General features: G+C 44.3%; 1 pseudogene; it reads left to right on the forward strand.

Moving 5' to 3' along the window:
* The first annotated feature begins 705 nt into the window (after positions 1–705).
* Positions 706–2058, forward strand: LOC123089246 (uncharacterized; annotated as a pseudogene).
* The last annotated feature ends 11266 nt before the right edge of the window (positions 2059–13324 follow it).

Raw genomic sequence — 13324 nt, forward strand, 5'->3', positions numbered from 1 at the left:
ACTCTCTTTTACCCGAGTTGTCATGTGTTTTTGCTTGGTACATGGCAACTGCCCTAGCGTGCACGTAAGCAGATGGCAACTCTTTCTTTTTACATGGCAACTGCCCTAGCATACTTGTGAGCACATGGCAACTCTCTCTTTTTACCCGAACATGTTTTTTGCCATGCCTCTTTTGTAGTGCTACATGGCAACTGCCTAGTGTTAGTAGGCGGCAACTCCTAAAATTTTGAAATCATGGCAACTGTAGTAGACCAGACCATACATGGCAACTGCCTAGTGTTAGTAGGTGGCAACTCCTAAAGTTTTGAAAATCATGGCAACTGCAGTAGACCAGACCATACATGGCAACTGCAGTTGAGCAACCATGACAACTGTAGTTGTCCGACATGGCAACTGTAGTTCAGCGACATTGCAACTGCAGTTAAACAGACATTGAAGAGGGTCCGGACCATGGCAACTGTGGGGACGTGTGGTGACTGTCACGCGGCACGTGCGGGACCGTGATGTAGGTGGCTGAGAGAGATCGTGTGGGCATTATCCATTTTGCCCACACGTAGGCGTGTGAGAGGGACCGCGAGAAAAAAAATACGTGAGGACGCTAGTTTGTTTTATCCACATGTAGACGTGTGGGCTGGTCCTCTTAGACACCACACAAAGCGTGTGGCCAGATCCCTTAACGCCCACACGTGTGGGCGTTATCAGCATCAAAAAAAACAGAGGGGATCTCTGTATCGCCGCCGACGCCGTTGTTCTCGCAGCCGCCGGCTGCGCCATGCTCCGCCTCCGAAAGTGCGTCATTTCCCGTCTCCTCTCTTCCCCATCCACCTCCACCTATGCCATCTTCCCACTCTGTCGTCTCCTCTCCGCCGCCACGCCCCACATTTCCCCATATCCCAGTGGCTTTACCATGGAGGAGTACCTCGTCGACACCTGCGGCCTCACCCGGCTCCAAGCCCTCAAGGCCTCCAAGAAGCTCTCCCACCTTAAGTCCCCCACCAAGCCCGACGCTGTCCTCGCCTTCCTCGCCGGCCTCGGCCTCTCCGGCGCCGATGCCGCCGCCGTCGTCGCCAAAGACCCGCGGTTCCTCTGCGCCAAAGTGGACAAATCCCTGGTCCCCGTCGTCGCCGGGCTTGCCGGCCTTGGTCTCCTGCGTCCTAAGATCGCCCGCCTAGTCTCGGTTGTCCACTGCTACTTCCGAACCAGGCCCATCGTCTCCAAGACGCACTACTACCTGCCCCTCTTAGGCTCCTTCGACAACTTCCTCCGGGCGCTCCAGCGCTCGTCCTGCCTACTCTCATCGGACCTTGGCAAGGTGATCAAGCCCAATGTCATGTTCCTGCGGGAGTGCGGCCTAAATGACTGCGATATTGTCAAGGTGTGTATCCCTGTGCCGAGGATGCTGACCACCAACCCAGAGCGTGTCCGCGCGATGGTGGCATCTGCTGAAAGATTAGGCGTGCCTCGTGGCGCTGGGATGTTCAGGCCAGCGCTACAGGCTGTCGCGTTTCTCAACGAGGAGAAGATTGCCGCCAAAGTGGACTAATTGAAGAATACATTCAGGTGGTCTGATGCCGAAGTGAGCATATATTGCTCTCTGTAAGGCTCCGTATATCCTGAAGAAGTCGAAGGAATCTCTGAAGCGTAGGTCCGAGTTCCTCTTCTCTGAGGTGGGGTTGGAACCCGTGTACATTGCTCATCGGCCCATAATTCTCAGTCTTAGCCTGGAGGGCCGGGTCAGGCCCCGGTACTATGTTCTCAAGTTCCTCAAGGAAAATGGATTGGTAGATCGTGACCTGAGCTTCCATACTGCAGTCAATAGGTCTGAGAAGTATTTCGTGGAGAAGTTCATATGCCCTCAGAAGGAAGCCGCATCACACCTCGCTGAAGACTATGCAACTGCTTGCAAAGGGGAAGTGACAACTAATTTCAGATTTACTTGTACCAAAAATGGGCCAAGGAAATTGGTTACTGCTTATGGCACAACATAGTTTTCACCCTGCCTGCGTGTAAGCTGTTAGGTGTTCTTTGCCTAAGATGATTTGGTTGTTTTCTGTGGTATGCCTGTTACATCTTACATGCCAGTTAGTCATTGCTAAATGCTAACTCCCTATGAAACTGATAATCTGATTCCTGAACCCCCATATATGTTGATGTTGTCAGGCTTCCATTGAATATCATGGAAATTGGATGTGTGAGTAGACCAATTTTGTGATGAAACCAGCATTCATGAAACCAGAAACCAAAAGAGTAACGTGGTGTCATTTCCCACCAAAATGTATCAGTATGATCTGCTTCCATGCCAAAATTTATCTATCATGCATGTTCTATTTTCATTTCATTGTCTCTTAGGTTCCTTTGTATGTCAATTAGTACTAACTTTGTTTGATGCTTAGGTTAGACTTCGAGACATTGAGACCTTCCACCTGCTGTCCGCCCTGTTACACAACACTGAGACCTTCCACCAGTTTTCCATTCTAACATAAAGAGTGGCTAATTGTTGTGTTTCGTGGTGTACTTATGTGTCCTGGTTGTGTGAGCAACAGGGGTAACCATCCCCACTACTGTCACCATGCCATTATATACAAACCTTTTCCCTGTTCAAACACATGGAAGATCACAGCCATTTAGATCTGATCAAGAAGAGAAAATTGCATAGATTAGTTGTATCGTGTGAAAGCTGCAAATGGCAGCTGCAGCTGATGATCAACAAGAGGAGAAACAGTATATATTTAGTGAAAACAGAATATGAGTTATTAAAAGTTATACGGTTACACCAAGGTGATGAAATGCCTATCTGTGAACTGGGCATCGACCAGTTGGCTAGTGGCGTGTGGCCTGCAGCACACCCAGCCCGCCACCCGCGTTCGAGCCTTTGGCTCCGAAGGGTGCTGTGCCTGGGTTGTTTCTTCTAAATCGAGAATACCACATTCTAGTCTCTGTTGTTTACTTTTTCATGCTCAGTGACTTGAAGTGAGGTACGTTAACTTTCTTTTCCTGAACTTGATCAAAACGGAAAAGAATGTACCACTTAGGCAAGATGTGCATGCTTGTGTTGACATCTGGTTATAGTTATATGGAGATAAATGTGTTCATATATGAATATGATACATATATCTAGGCCCATTACCAGTAGGAAAAAAATCACCCTGCATTTCAGATTCATAAACTTCTTAAAAGAGTTATACTTAAGCAAAAATAATAGTTAAGATAGGTTAATTTTTTCACTGGGATTAGACTTACGTTTTACTCAGAAGTTCCAGCTAACCATCTCTCAAGTAAAAGAAAACGAACCTAATCAGTCCGATGTAATTTTTCTGCTGCACTAGAGCATAATATGGTGATGCTGAATTACCGTATTAAGCATGAGTATATTTTTCTTAATTTGAAGCGGTGGACCACTGAAAGTGGTTTGCGGTTGCTAATAATGTTCAGTTCTGACTATTAAACATTCATTTTTGACTGAAAGAAGTGGATGTTTCCATTGATGTGTCAGGTCAAAAATGTAAATGTGATTGAGGCTGGTGAGTTGTGCTTTCTCAGGTTTACAAGCATTGTTCATAGAAACACAAAACTGAATTTATATATTTAGGCCTGCATGATTGTTTTCCTTTGGCAAGTTCACTACATCTGTTGATGCCTATTTGGGTGATTATAAAAAAAATCCAAATATATGATTTGAAACTTAGCATCTTCTTTTACTGTAAGATACTACACCCTTTGTTCCCAAATGTAAGACTGTTTTGGTAGTTCAGCTTAAACTGCCAAAACGTCTTATATTTAAAACCAGAGGTAGTAATATCGAGTAAATAGCAGTGACATTAAGTTCTTGGTATAGTAAGTAGTATGTGGCTGAAGACTAAAAGAATTGACGCTATCCTGTCTTACCACAGACATGGAGAAAACATGGGGTGCAGCTTAGTCGGGCTTTACTGTTCAGATGCCCATGAGTTTTCACCTTCTGTGTTTTGGTTGCACATTCTTTTCGGGTTTACTTTTCTATGAGGTGGGCCCAAACCTGCGTCGTGTTGTGCCACAGCAGTTCATTGTTATATAGCTTCTAATTTTCAGCATCAACGATTTAACAAAGTATCCACATCTTGCAAATGCACATCCAGTATCTGACATATACATTCATTTCTTTATCTACACTGGTCACAAAGCAGGATACCTATGATTTGGTGTTATAGCATGTTTCCTATAGTTATGGTTCTGCTTTAGTTATATACTATTGTAGCTAATAGTGTATATTCAATTCAGTTCCTATGACTACAAGTAAAGTTCTGCTTTACTTGATGTTTTTGCAAATACTATGACTACAGAGTCTGACCATAATACGGTATACTAGACCATAAAAGCGCGCGTTGCCGTGCCCGCCCACCTTAGAGACATTTTCACGTAATAATAAGACATCTTAATGAAACAATGATAGAACTATATGAGAAAATTTAGATATTGGACTATTTGGAACCATCACAATTTTGTTCTGTCTCCCACCATATTATTTAAATATATCTTCAAAGTAACCATCCATCTAATTTTAGATTATGGAGACAGTACAAAAGTAAGTTGTAATATGTGCAAAAACTGGTCAAAATGAACTCATCCTTCACATGCATCATAGAAAAAGAACATCTTCACGTGAGTTTCCACACCCTTCTATCTAGAGAGAAACGTAATAATATCTGGGAGATTTGGACTATATACATATATAAAGATATAAGTTTTCGAGTGGTTGGGCTTTTTTAGAACCGTTCGTTGATGTCGATCTAACGGCAGACAAATACGAAGTACTGGGTAGTACTCCGATGAAAGTACGTGAAAGTACTAAAACGAGTGGGGCCAGTACTCGTGACAAGGTGGGGACGCGTTTTAATCTAGGGGCAGTTTAGTCCTAGGAAAATTTGCACGCGCCGCCCCTCTCGTCGAATGCATAACCGCCGCCATGGTGATTCACATTCCACAATTACTCATCGGCGGCCATCTCCTCCCTCTCCTCCAAGTCCACCGCAGTCATCTCCTCCTTCTTGCCGCTGCAACTTCGCTCCACTCAGGCAACCCCCCACTCACCCCCACCCCCTCTTACATGGCAGATCGAGCTGATGGCCGGCGACGAGAACACCGACTTCGTGCAGATCGCCGGCGGCGACCAGGTCAAGTTGGCCAGGTTGAGGGAGATCCGTTCTTGGTTTGACAACACAAGGCAGATGAACTGGACGGCAATGGCCACTCTCAAGAATATGACAAAGAAGGAGAGGGCAAAGCTTTGCCCCCCGCCCGCACAACCGATTGACAAGATCGAGATCCTCCTCTGGGCGATGGAGCAGGCCAATTCGTCCAGCGAGTGGACCAGGCGGAGGTGGTGGGCGTTCAGATCCAGGGTAGAGCATCCACTGGATCAGGAACCCACCGTGCACGAGGTGCCGTTGCAGATTGTGCAGCCTCCAACCGAGTCACCGGAGACTCCGAAGCGCAAGATGAGGAGGACAGTGGTCGTGACCTCGCTTCCCCGCCATTCTCCACGCTTCCCTCGCCGCTCTCCTCGTCTGAACGGCGGCGGTAGCTATGTTTAGAGTAAGCTTCCCCACTCCTCATCTTCCTACTGCTCATGCTTACATCGTGGTGATACTGATCGTAATAGCTCAGAGAGGGAATGCTAGATGGCATTTTAATCTCAATGAATTGCATGAATATTTGAGTACATGGATTTGGAGGATGGATTATGATGTATGTGAACCCTAGGCATCATATGAACCCTAGGAAAAATTAGTAATGTTCTAGTGGTAGACACTGAAATATTTCGGTACACACCAGTAGGCACTGAAATCGGAACTGCCCTAGACAAAATTTGTAATATTGTAGTGGTGGACACTGAAATATTTTGGTACACACCGGTAGGCACTGAAATATTTCGGTACTGCCCTAGGCAAAATTTGTAATGTTGTAGTGGTAGACACTGAAATATTTCGGTACACACCGGTAGGCACTGAAATATTTCGTTACTACAATTTCAGTACACACCGATGCACACTGAATTATTTCAGTACTGCAGTTTCAGTACACACTGAAATATTTCAGTACTGCAAATTCTATACGAAGTTGGCATTTTGTCATTTATGTGTGAATCAATCCATGCATCATATGGCATAACTTTGTACATGAGTTTGGGTCAATTTCATGTCTATATATTGTTAAAATTATTGTCATGCCATGAAACACAAGACAAGTCACTGACCCAAGCTTGCAAAGATGACATATCAATGTTGCTGATATGCACGTTTTCACCAAGTCTTGTGTCTGAATTAAAACTGAGCATTTTTTCTTGATGGTATCCATGGATCTAGAACTCCTATGAATTTGCTCATGTTGGATGTTTTATTCTTCATCATTTGTACTAGCATTCCGTGCGATTAGATGCCATGACAAGACCCCTGGCATATTTATTTTCTTGCCTCCAACATCACATGTGTGTTTTACAGGAAAAAACCTGGAGTTCACCAGGCTGGCTGAAGTTGTGAGGCTGGGAGGCTGATGGTGCTGCTACTGGCTGATCCTTCTTCTTTCAGTTTTTGTTCGTCATTTATCAAGCCGTTGGACCAGGGCTACTTCCCTATGTGTTGTTAATGTATTAAGTAGTTCCTTCGAATTTGTAGTATTAGTTAGTTTGAATGTGGAAGTACCTTAATTTTTGGAACGAAATGTTGCTATGTAGGACCAAGGGTTTCATACCTTAATCTTTGGATAATTAATTATGTGAACTATTAGATGTGGTGCACAACGAAACGCCTCTACCATTGATACTATAGTTCAACATGTCGGTCCAATTAGAGACTAGCCACTACCATGTAGAACAGTTAGCATTTCATACTACAACCTGGCACGTACAAAACATCACACAGTGGAAGCACATCCCTAAGCACCTTGCATTGTACAAGGTCTTAGAGACCAGTCTCTACCATATATAACAGTTACCATGTCACACTACAGCATATAAAACATCACACAGTGGAATAATCATAGCTAGTAGAGCATTAGGTACCAGTTAATAATAGTTGCAATCCATCACAAGCAATAGTACCTAGATATGAGTAGATATAGGTACGGTAATACACGACAAGTACTCGCAAACAAGAGCTGACATAACAAGTTCATTTCACATTGATACATGGCCCACCCCAGTTCTAAATGAGGTGGATGGTGATCATCATCCTCAAGTCATGGCGACGGGTGTTCGCAACAGTGAGTAGGATGGCCTGTCCTACCCGAAGATTCTTGGCACGAAGGAACTTCTTCCACCCTGCCCTGCTCAAGACAGTGCGACCGTCCGTGTCCACTGCATAGGCACAGCTGGTGATGGAGCCCGTTCTGGTAAGGCGTAGTCCAGCAGCCATGCCTTCTTCGCCCGGGTCGATGCCACAGCTATCAAGTAACCTCTTAGGTAATTTCTGAAAACAGTTGACATGATATATGATCATGTCACGTGCAATTATCAACAAAGCATACACTTCAAGACACATATATCACTGGATTCAACACTGAGCATATATATCATCACATCACTACACTATACGCCAAGCATCAAATTACTACAGTAATTAGGCATATCATTAGACTACTCCGTACACTAAGCATATCATCGCATATTACTACACTACATGCATGTCATAAAATTCTTCACTAAATGAATTCTAAACTTGGCCTCTCATCACAGTACTACAACATGCATATCATATGAAGTACTACACTAACTAAGCATGCATATCATGTAATTACCACACTAAGTAACATACCATGATATGCTGTTTAACATTCGTCCTTGTGAGGCGGGTCACGAATGGCTTCCCTAGGTAGTCTTCACGTAGCGGAAGCATGTCCCAAAGGTTGCCGATTTCCTCGTCGCCCAGGCTGAGTCCTTGGGCATACAGGTATTCAACAAGTGGGTTCTCATCATCATCTGAATCAGCACCATCTTCGTCCTCGTGAACTTCATCCTCACTATCCGGAATGAAATTTAGATAGATAACAGAAATCCTGGGCCTATCTCTTCTGAAGGAGAAGCTGATATTCACCCCCAGTAAGACGCATGCGGGCGATGAAACGATCCCAACCATCTCCTCCTATCTGGGTTATCTTTCGCCCCTTCTCGACCTGCATAGTGTATGGGCCCCCAAGAGCGTCGAAGGTCACGGTGTATGCGACGAGCTCATTGAATGCCAATCTCACATTGCATGGTACGATCTGTGTAAGATAAAAACAAATAGCAGACACAATACATTAGTGCAAATAGCAAAAAAAATATACTGTCAGAAGGTTCATATAAATTATTACCGCTGCAACAACAAAAGAAGGCTGGAAGTAGATGCCGAACAACGTGGCAGTAGAAAGGCTGGTCCGGCACCATGAGTTGCAGCATCCACATTGTGCTTCCTCCATTCTACACAGAACATGTTGAACTCTAAGTTGAATTGTACATAGTACAATACAAAGATCATACATATAATAAATCATAGTGATAACCTATACTGGCAATGGCCAATCAATCTATTTTCTATCATCTATGTAATAAAGCAATGGCAATGACAATGGCAATGCCCGGTTCATCTAAACCTGGAAATAGTTGGGCATCGAAACTTAAACCAGTCCAATCCACGGCACACATCAAAACCAAACCAATCCAGATATTTTCATTTAGAATCTAGACCAAATCGAACTATACATGCGCGTCATCCAACCCAGTCCAAACCGTTTTCAACTTCCAAAGGTTCAAACCGTGGACAAAGCCATATGCGAGGGCACGTCATAAATCTAGATCAGACATGGCGTCAAAGCTCGAGAGAGCCGACGAGCTCCGGCCGGCAACTGCGGCTCTTGCATTTGAAGCAGTAGTAGGTGGTAGTGGCGGCTCAAACTAATTGATTGATTTGGTCTCAAACCATATAAACCAAATCAAGATCCAATCCGAAAACTAAGTTTCAGTCCAAACCAATCGGCTCAGATCCGCCTCCGTAGGGAGACGCGTTTGGGGAAGGGAAGAAGAGTGGAGATCTGACGTACTTGCCGTAGTTGGCGGCGGCCGCGCACCGGCAGCGAAGAGAGGGGTCGTCGGCAGATGGCGGCGGAGGCGGCGGCGCTGGTCGAGAAGGGGAGAAAGAAAGATGTGGAGTGGTCGAGGCAGGGAGAAAGAAAAATGTGGTACATGTGGTGGCTCGGTTGTGTGGATGACAAGGGGACCCACTTGTGAGACCGATAGCAATTGATGGCAAACCGTAGGAGGTGCACGACCGCGTGCACGACCGCCACGTCCCCACGTGGAATCGGGACGGCCGGGTGGGTGTGTCAAGTCAAATCGGCACCTGTGGCTTCTCGGTAACTCCAAGAGGCAGGAGCAGTGCCTTTCTTCCCCAAATCGGGTAGAAAACCCTCGTCCTCTCCCGAACCATACCACCCTCTCTTCCTTCCTCACCACCTCACCACCCTCTCCTCCTTCGTCACCACCCTCCTCCCTTCCTACGCCTCCCTCCTCCTGTCTTCTATCGACGATGAAGCGCGGGCGTGAAGATGCGGCGGACGAGCCGGAGGCAACCATCGGAGCAGAGCAGTCTGCTACCGTGGCTGCAGCCGTGGGTGGAGCGGCTGAGTCCGCCGTAGCGGCGGAAGCTGGCGGTGCAGCGACCGTTGTGCCTGCTCCCGCTGCCATCGCAGCCGTCGAGGCACCCGTCGGCGAACACAAGGTCGGGGAAGATCTGGAGGAGGAGGAGATGAGAAGGCGTAAGCGCAAGGTGTATGACAAAATCGAAGAGCTCATGGAGGAGAACGCCATAAAGGAGTTCGACCTAGATAGCAGGAAGGGCAGCGACTTCGACGAGGATGCCATCGACGAGCTATCTGAGGTAGTACTCTGTTTTTTGCTCAGTTTTTTTCATGACATTGGGGTTTTTCTTGTTAACTAGATGAGCATCAATTTCACTTGGGCGTTCTAGTTGTACGTATGTACGATTGTAGGGATCTAGCATAGATCTTCATGTTGGATGTGGATTTTTAAATCTGATTCACATTCTGATTCCAGCAGATACTCTGGGTTTTTTTCATGGCATTGGGATTAGTCTTCTTAACTAGATGAGCATAAGTTTCACAAGGGATACATTAATGAAAGAAGTGGGGTAATGAACCCAAATACAAGAAAATGTTCATGGCAGGGATACATTAATGAAAAAAGTGGGTTAAACAATGGATATATGGCAGGATTCTCCATTGGCTTCCCCAGGACAGTGACTAAATGTTGCAGTTCCTGATTCATTATAGTTTATGTACATGAATTAATTTGCACACATGTTCATAGATGATTAGTTTGCACACATGTTCATAGATGATCCATTTGCAAATTCTATACAGATTTCCATTTTGCAAAGGAAGTGATCGCTCCCTTAATAATTATGGGCTGACATTACATATCCACTGGATACCAAAAAATCAAAACATTTCATCTACCCAATTTTCCACAGTATTTTATTTAGATGATCACAGCCACATCTCTCATCAATATGAGCAGTGAGACACCCCATAGCTCCTTTACCAATTTCCTTCTGAAAGTTATCAGGGTCTAACAATGTTGGAGAAGCAGTATTGCCGCTGTCAGAAAGAATAATTGTTTCTTCATTCCAGTAGATAGAACAAACCCCCCTTGTGTGAAACATGGAGGAGTACAATGAAGCCATTTTTCTGATTCCAATAAGAATTACACCTGTAACAAGTATCAAATATCATTAAACCAAGCCACTTCATGTAGTCTTTCATATGTTAGTTATGTACTACTTGTGCACTAATCTATAAATGCAACTATTCCACCGTCCATAATTGTGCATGTCAATTTATTTGGCTCAATTATGTATGTGCACATACGCCTTATTTCTAGCAAATAGATAGTTGCCATGTTTCACATGTGTACTTTCAAAACATTGTAATTAAAGTCAATGTACCATAATATATCACCTGAGTTGTTCTATGTGTACTAATTCACTAATTGACAGGAGGATGGCGACGACGTGGACTACAGCATGGACAGTAGGCACAGCAAGAGCCAGTACACCCTGAGGCATCTGATTGCTGGGAAGATCAAGTACCATTTCTTTGGCAAGATTGGGTGCCCTTTCTTTTGCAAGGTGATCGGTGGCGGCATAGATGGCATGATCCAGCATGCCTTCAGCACTGGCAATGGACATGGCAAGAATCGTAGTGCCAGTACTATGGCTAAACATGCTGCCTACGCACGCTTCCTTGAGATTGTCAAAGTCAATGAGCCATACAACATGCATTGAAGAAGGGAGAGAAGTGATGTGCTGCTAGAGTGCTGATGCTGCCCCAGGACCGCCGTGTCCTCTTATGTTATCTATGTTTCTTTGTTGTTGGAGTCTAAAACTGATGTCCTATGGTGTGTCTGAACCTATGCTGAGCGGTGGTTGATCTGCCGTTTATGTTAAGAATTTGCTGCTACTCTGGTTTAGTGTTCCTAGTTGTTAATAATATTTTGGTGATGCATGTTTAAGCCTTGTGCAATGCTAGATGCTTAGGGTGGTGCTTAGAAAAATAAACAGGGTTTTTCTGATGCACCGGTGCATATTTGTACAAGAGAGACACCTAGTTATGCGTCTACCCTGTACAAATAAGCACCTGTGCTTAAGAAAAGCCTGGTTTATTTCTATAAGCAACTCCCCTAAGCACCTTGCATTGTACAAGGCCTTACCAACTCAAGTATCGTACGGTGGTCTATGTTATGGTTGCTGTGTTATTCTGCCGTATGGTGATGCATGCTAGGAACTCTAATAATATGACTATGGTAGTTATAGCTTGGCATGACTATGTTTAGTGTATAACTCAGCATGTTCCTGCCATATCTATGAGCAGTTACAACTAAACTATGCATTAATTTTTGACAAAATTAAAGCATGCAAATGATTGCCGATTCCACCTATTGCCAAATCAAGCTTTGTACTGATGATGCATTAGATATTGCAATAAGTAGAGGATGCTCATGATTGCAAAAGGTACCTATTTCCACTTTCTGATAAGAACTCAACGTGTATCAAATGATGCTAAAAGTAGAGAATGGGCATGAGAATGTATCAATGCATTAGATATTGCAATAAGTAGAGGATGCTCATGATTGCCAAAAGCACCTATTTCCACTTTCTGATAAGAAAAACAAAACGTGTATCAAATGATGCTAAAAGTAGAGCATGAGCATGAGCATGTATCAATTAATGATCAATTGATGCTACCTATTTGTGTTTGAATGGGCTCAATAAAGTTGGTGCTGGTTTATGCTCTCTGCGTGACCGTGATGGTAACAAAGACACTTGGTTGGCTATGGTCTTGCTGTCAAATTTATGTTTTAGTTCTTTAAGACTCTTTGTTTTTGCTGTTTGCTCGGGATCGACTTGCTTTCTCGGGCGTCCACGTGCTCTCTTCCTTTTGGGGGAGTTGGGTGCACCATTTTCGGGGGAGTTGGGTGCACCGGTATCCTTCTGGGAGTTGGATGTGTCAGGTTCGTTCGAACCATCAGGATTGTTGACTAATTGTACGTCCTCTTCTAAAGCATCAGGTAGAACTGCTTGCTGGGCATCGTACACTTCCTTCTGTTTAAGAGAGAGTGCTGCGTTAGTTCTAATCATGAGACTTGTGAAATAAATGATATATTCTTGATGTAGCGCTAACCGTTATGGGGAACTTATATGATTCGAGACGAAGCGCATTGCAATCTGAATGCAGTAAGGCTGTACATATTTTTCCACCTGAAAATATCTATCCTTGCCTATATTGGATAACCGACAATGACGTCATCATAGCTTTCAATCTAAACAAAGTACAAATATAAATTAGGCATTCAATTACCTGGTTCAAAATATCGGTCATTTCATCCCCGTTCCATGACAACATGTACTGCAGTGTTCAAACCGCACAGGAAGTCCTGCGATGTTTAGTTAAAGATCAGTAATCTTATTCGTGTACGCAAATAATAATGTGGCATGCGTACCCATCGGTCTGTTGTGGTATGTTCTCATAGCGTTTTTTGGTCCATTCGGCAAAATTGATGTTCTTAGCTGGTGATATCAACCCTTTCTTGACAGCTTCGTCAATGCAGAACTGAATCGAGTCCACCTAGGGTACGACGAGTTATACATAGGGTTACGGTACTTTGGGAGCTCATGTTCCATGCGGATCAAAAGAGGCAGCAAGAGAACACTTACAAGAGAATCTTCCTTGGTCATGTCGCAATGATAATTCATGGAGTTCAGAGTCTGAATTTCTTTTTTGTCAAAATTAAACATCA

This window comes from Triticum aestivum, chromosome 4B, assembly GCF_018294505.1.
Source record: "Triticum aestivum cultivar Chinese Spring chromosome 4B, IWGSC CS RefSeq v2.1, whole genome shotgun sequence".
Taxonomy (NCBI): domain Eukaryota; kingdom Viridiplantae; phylum Streptophyta; class Magnoliopsida; order Poales; family Poaceae; genus Triticum; species Triticum aestivum.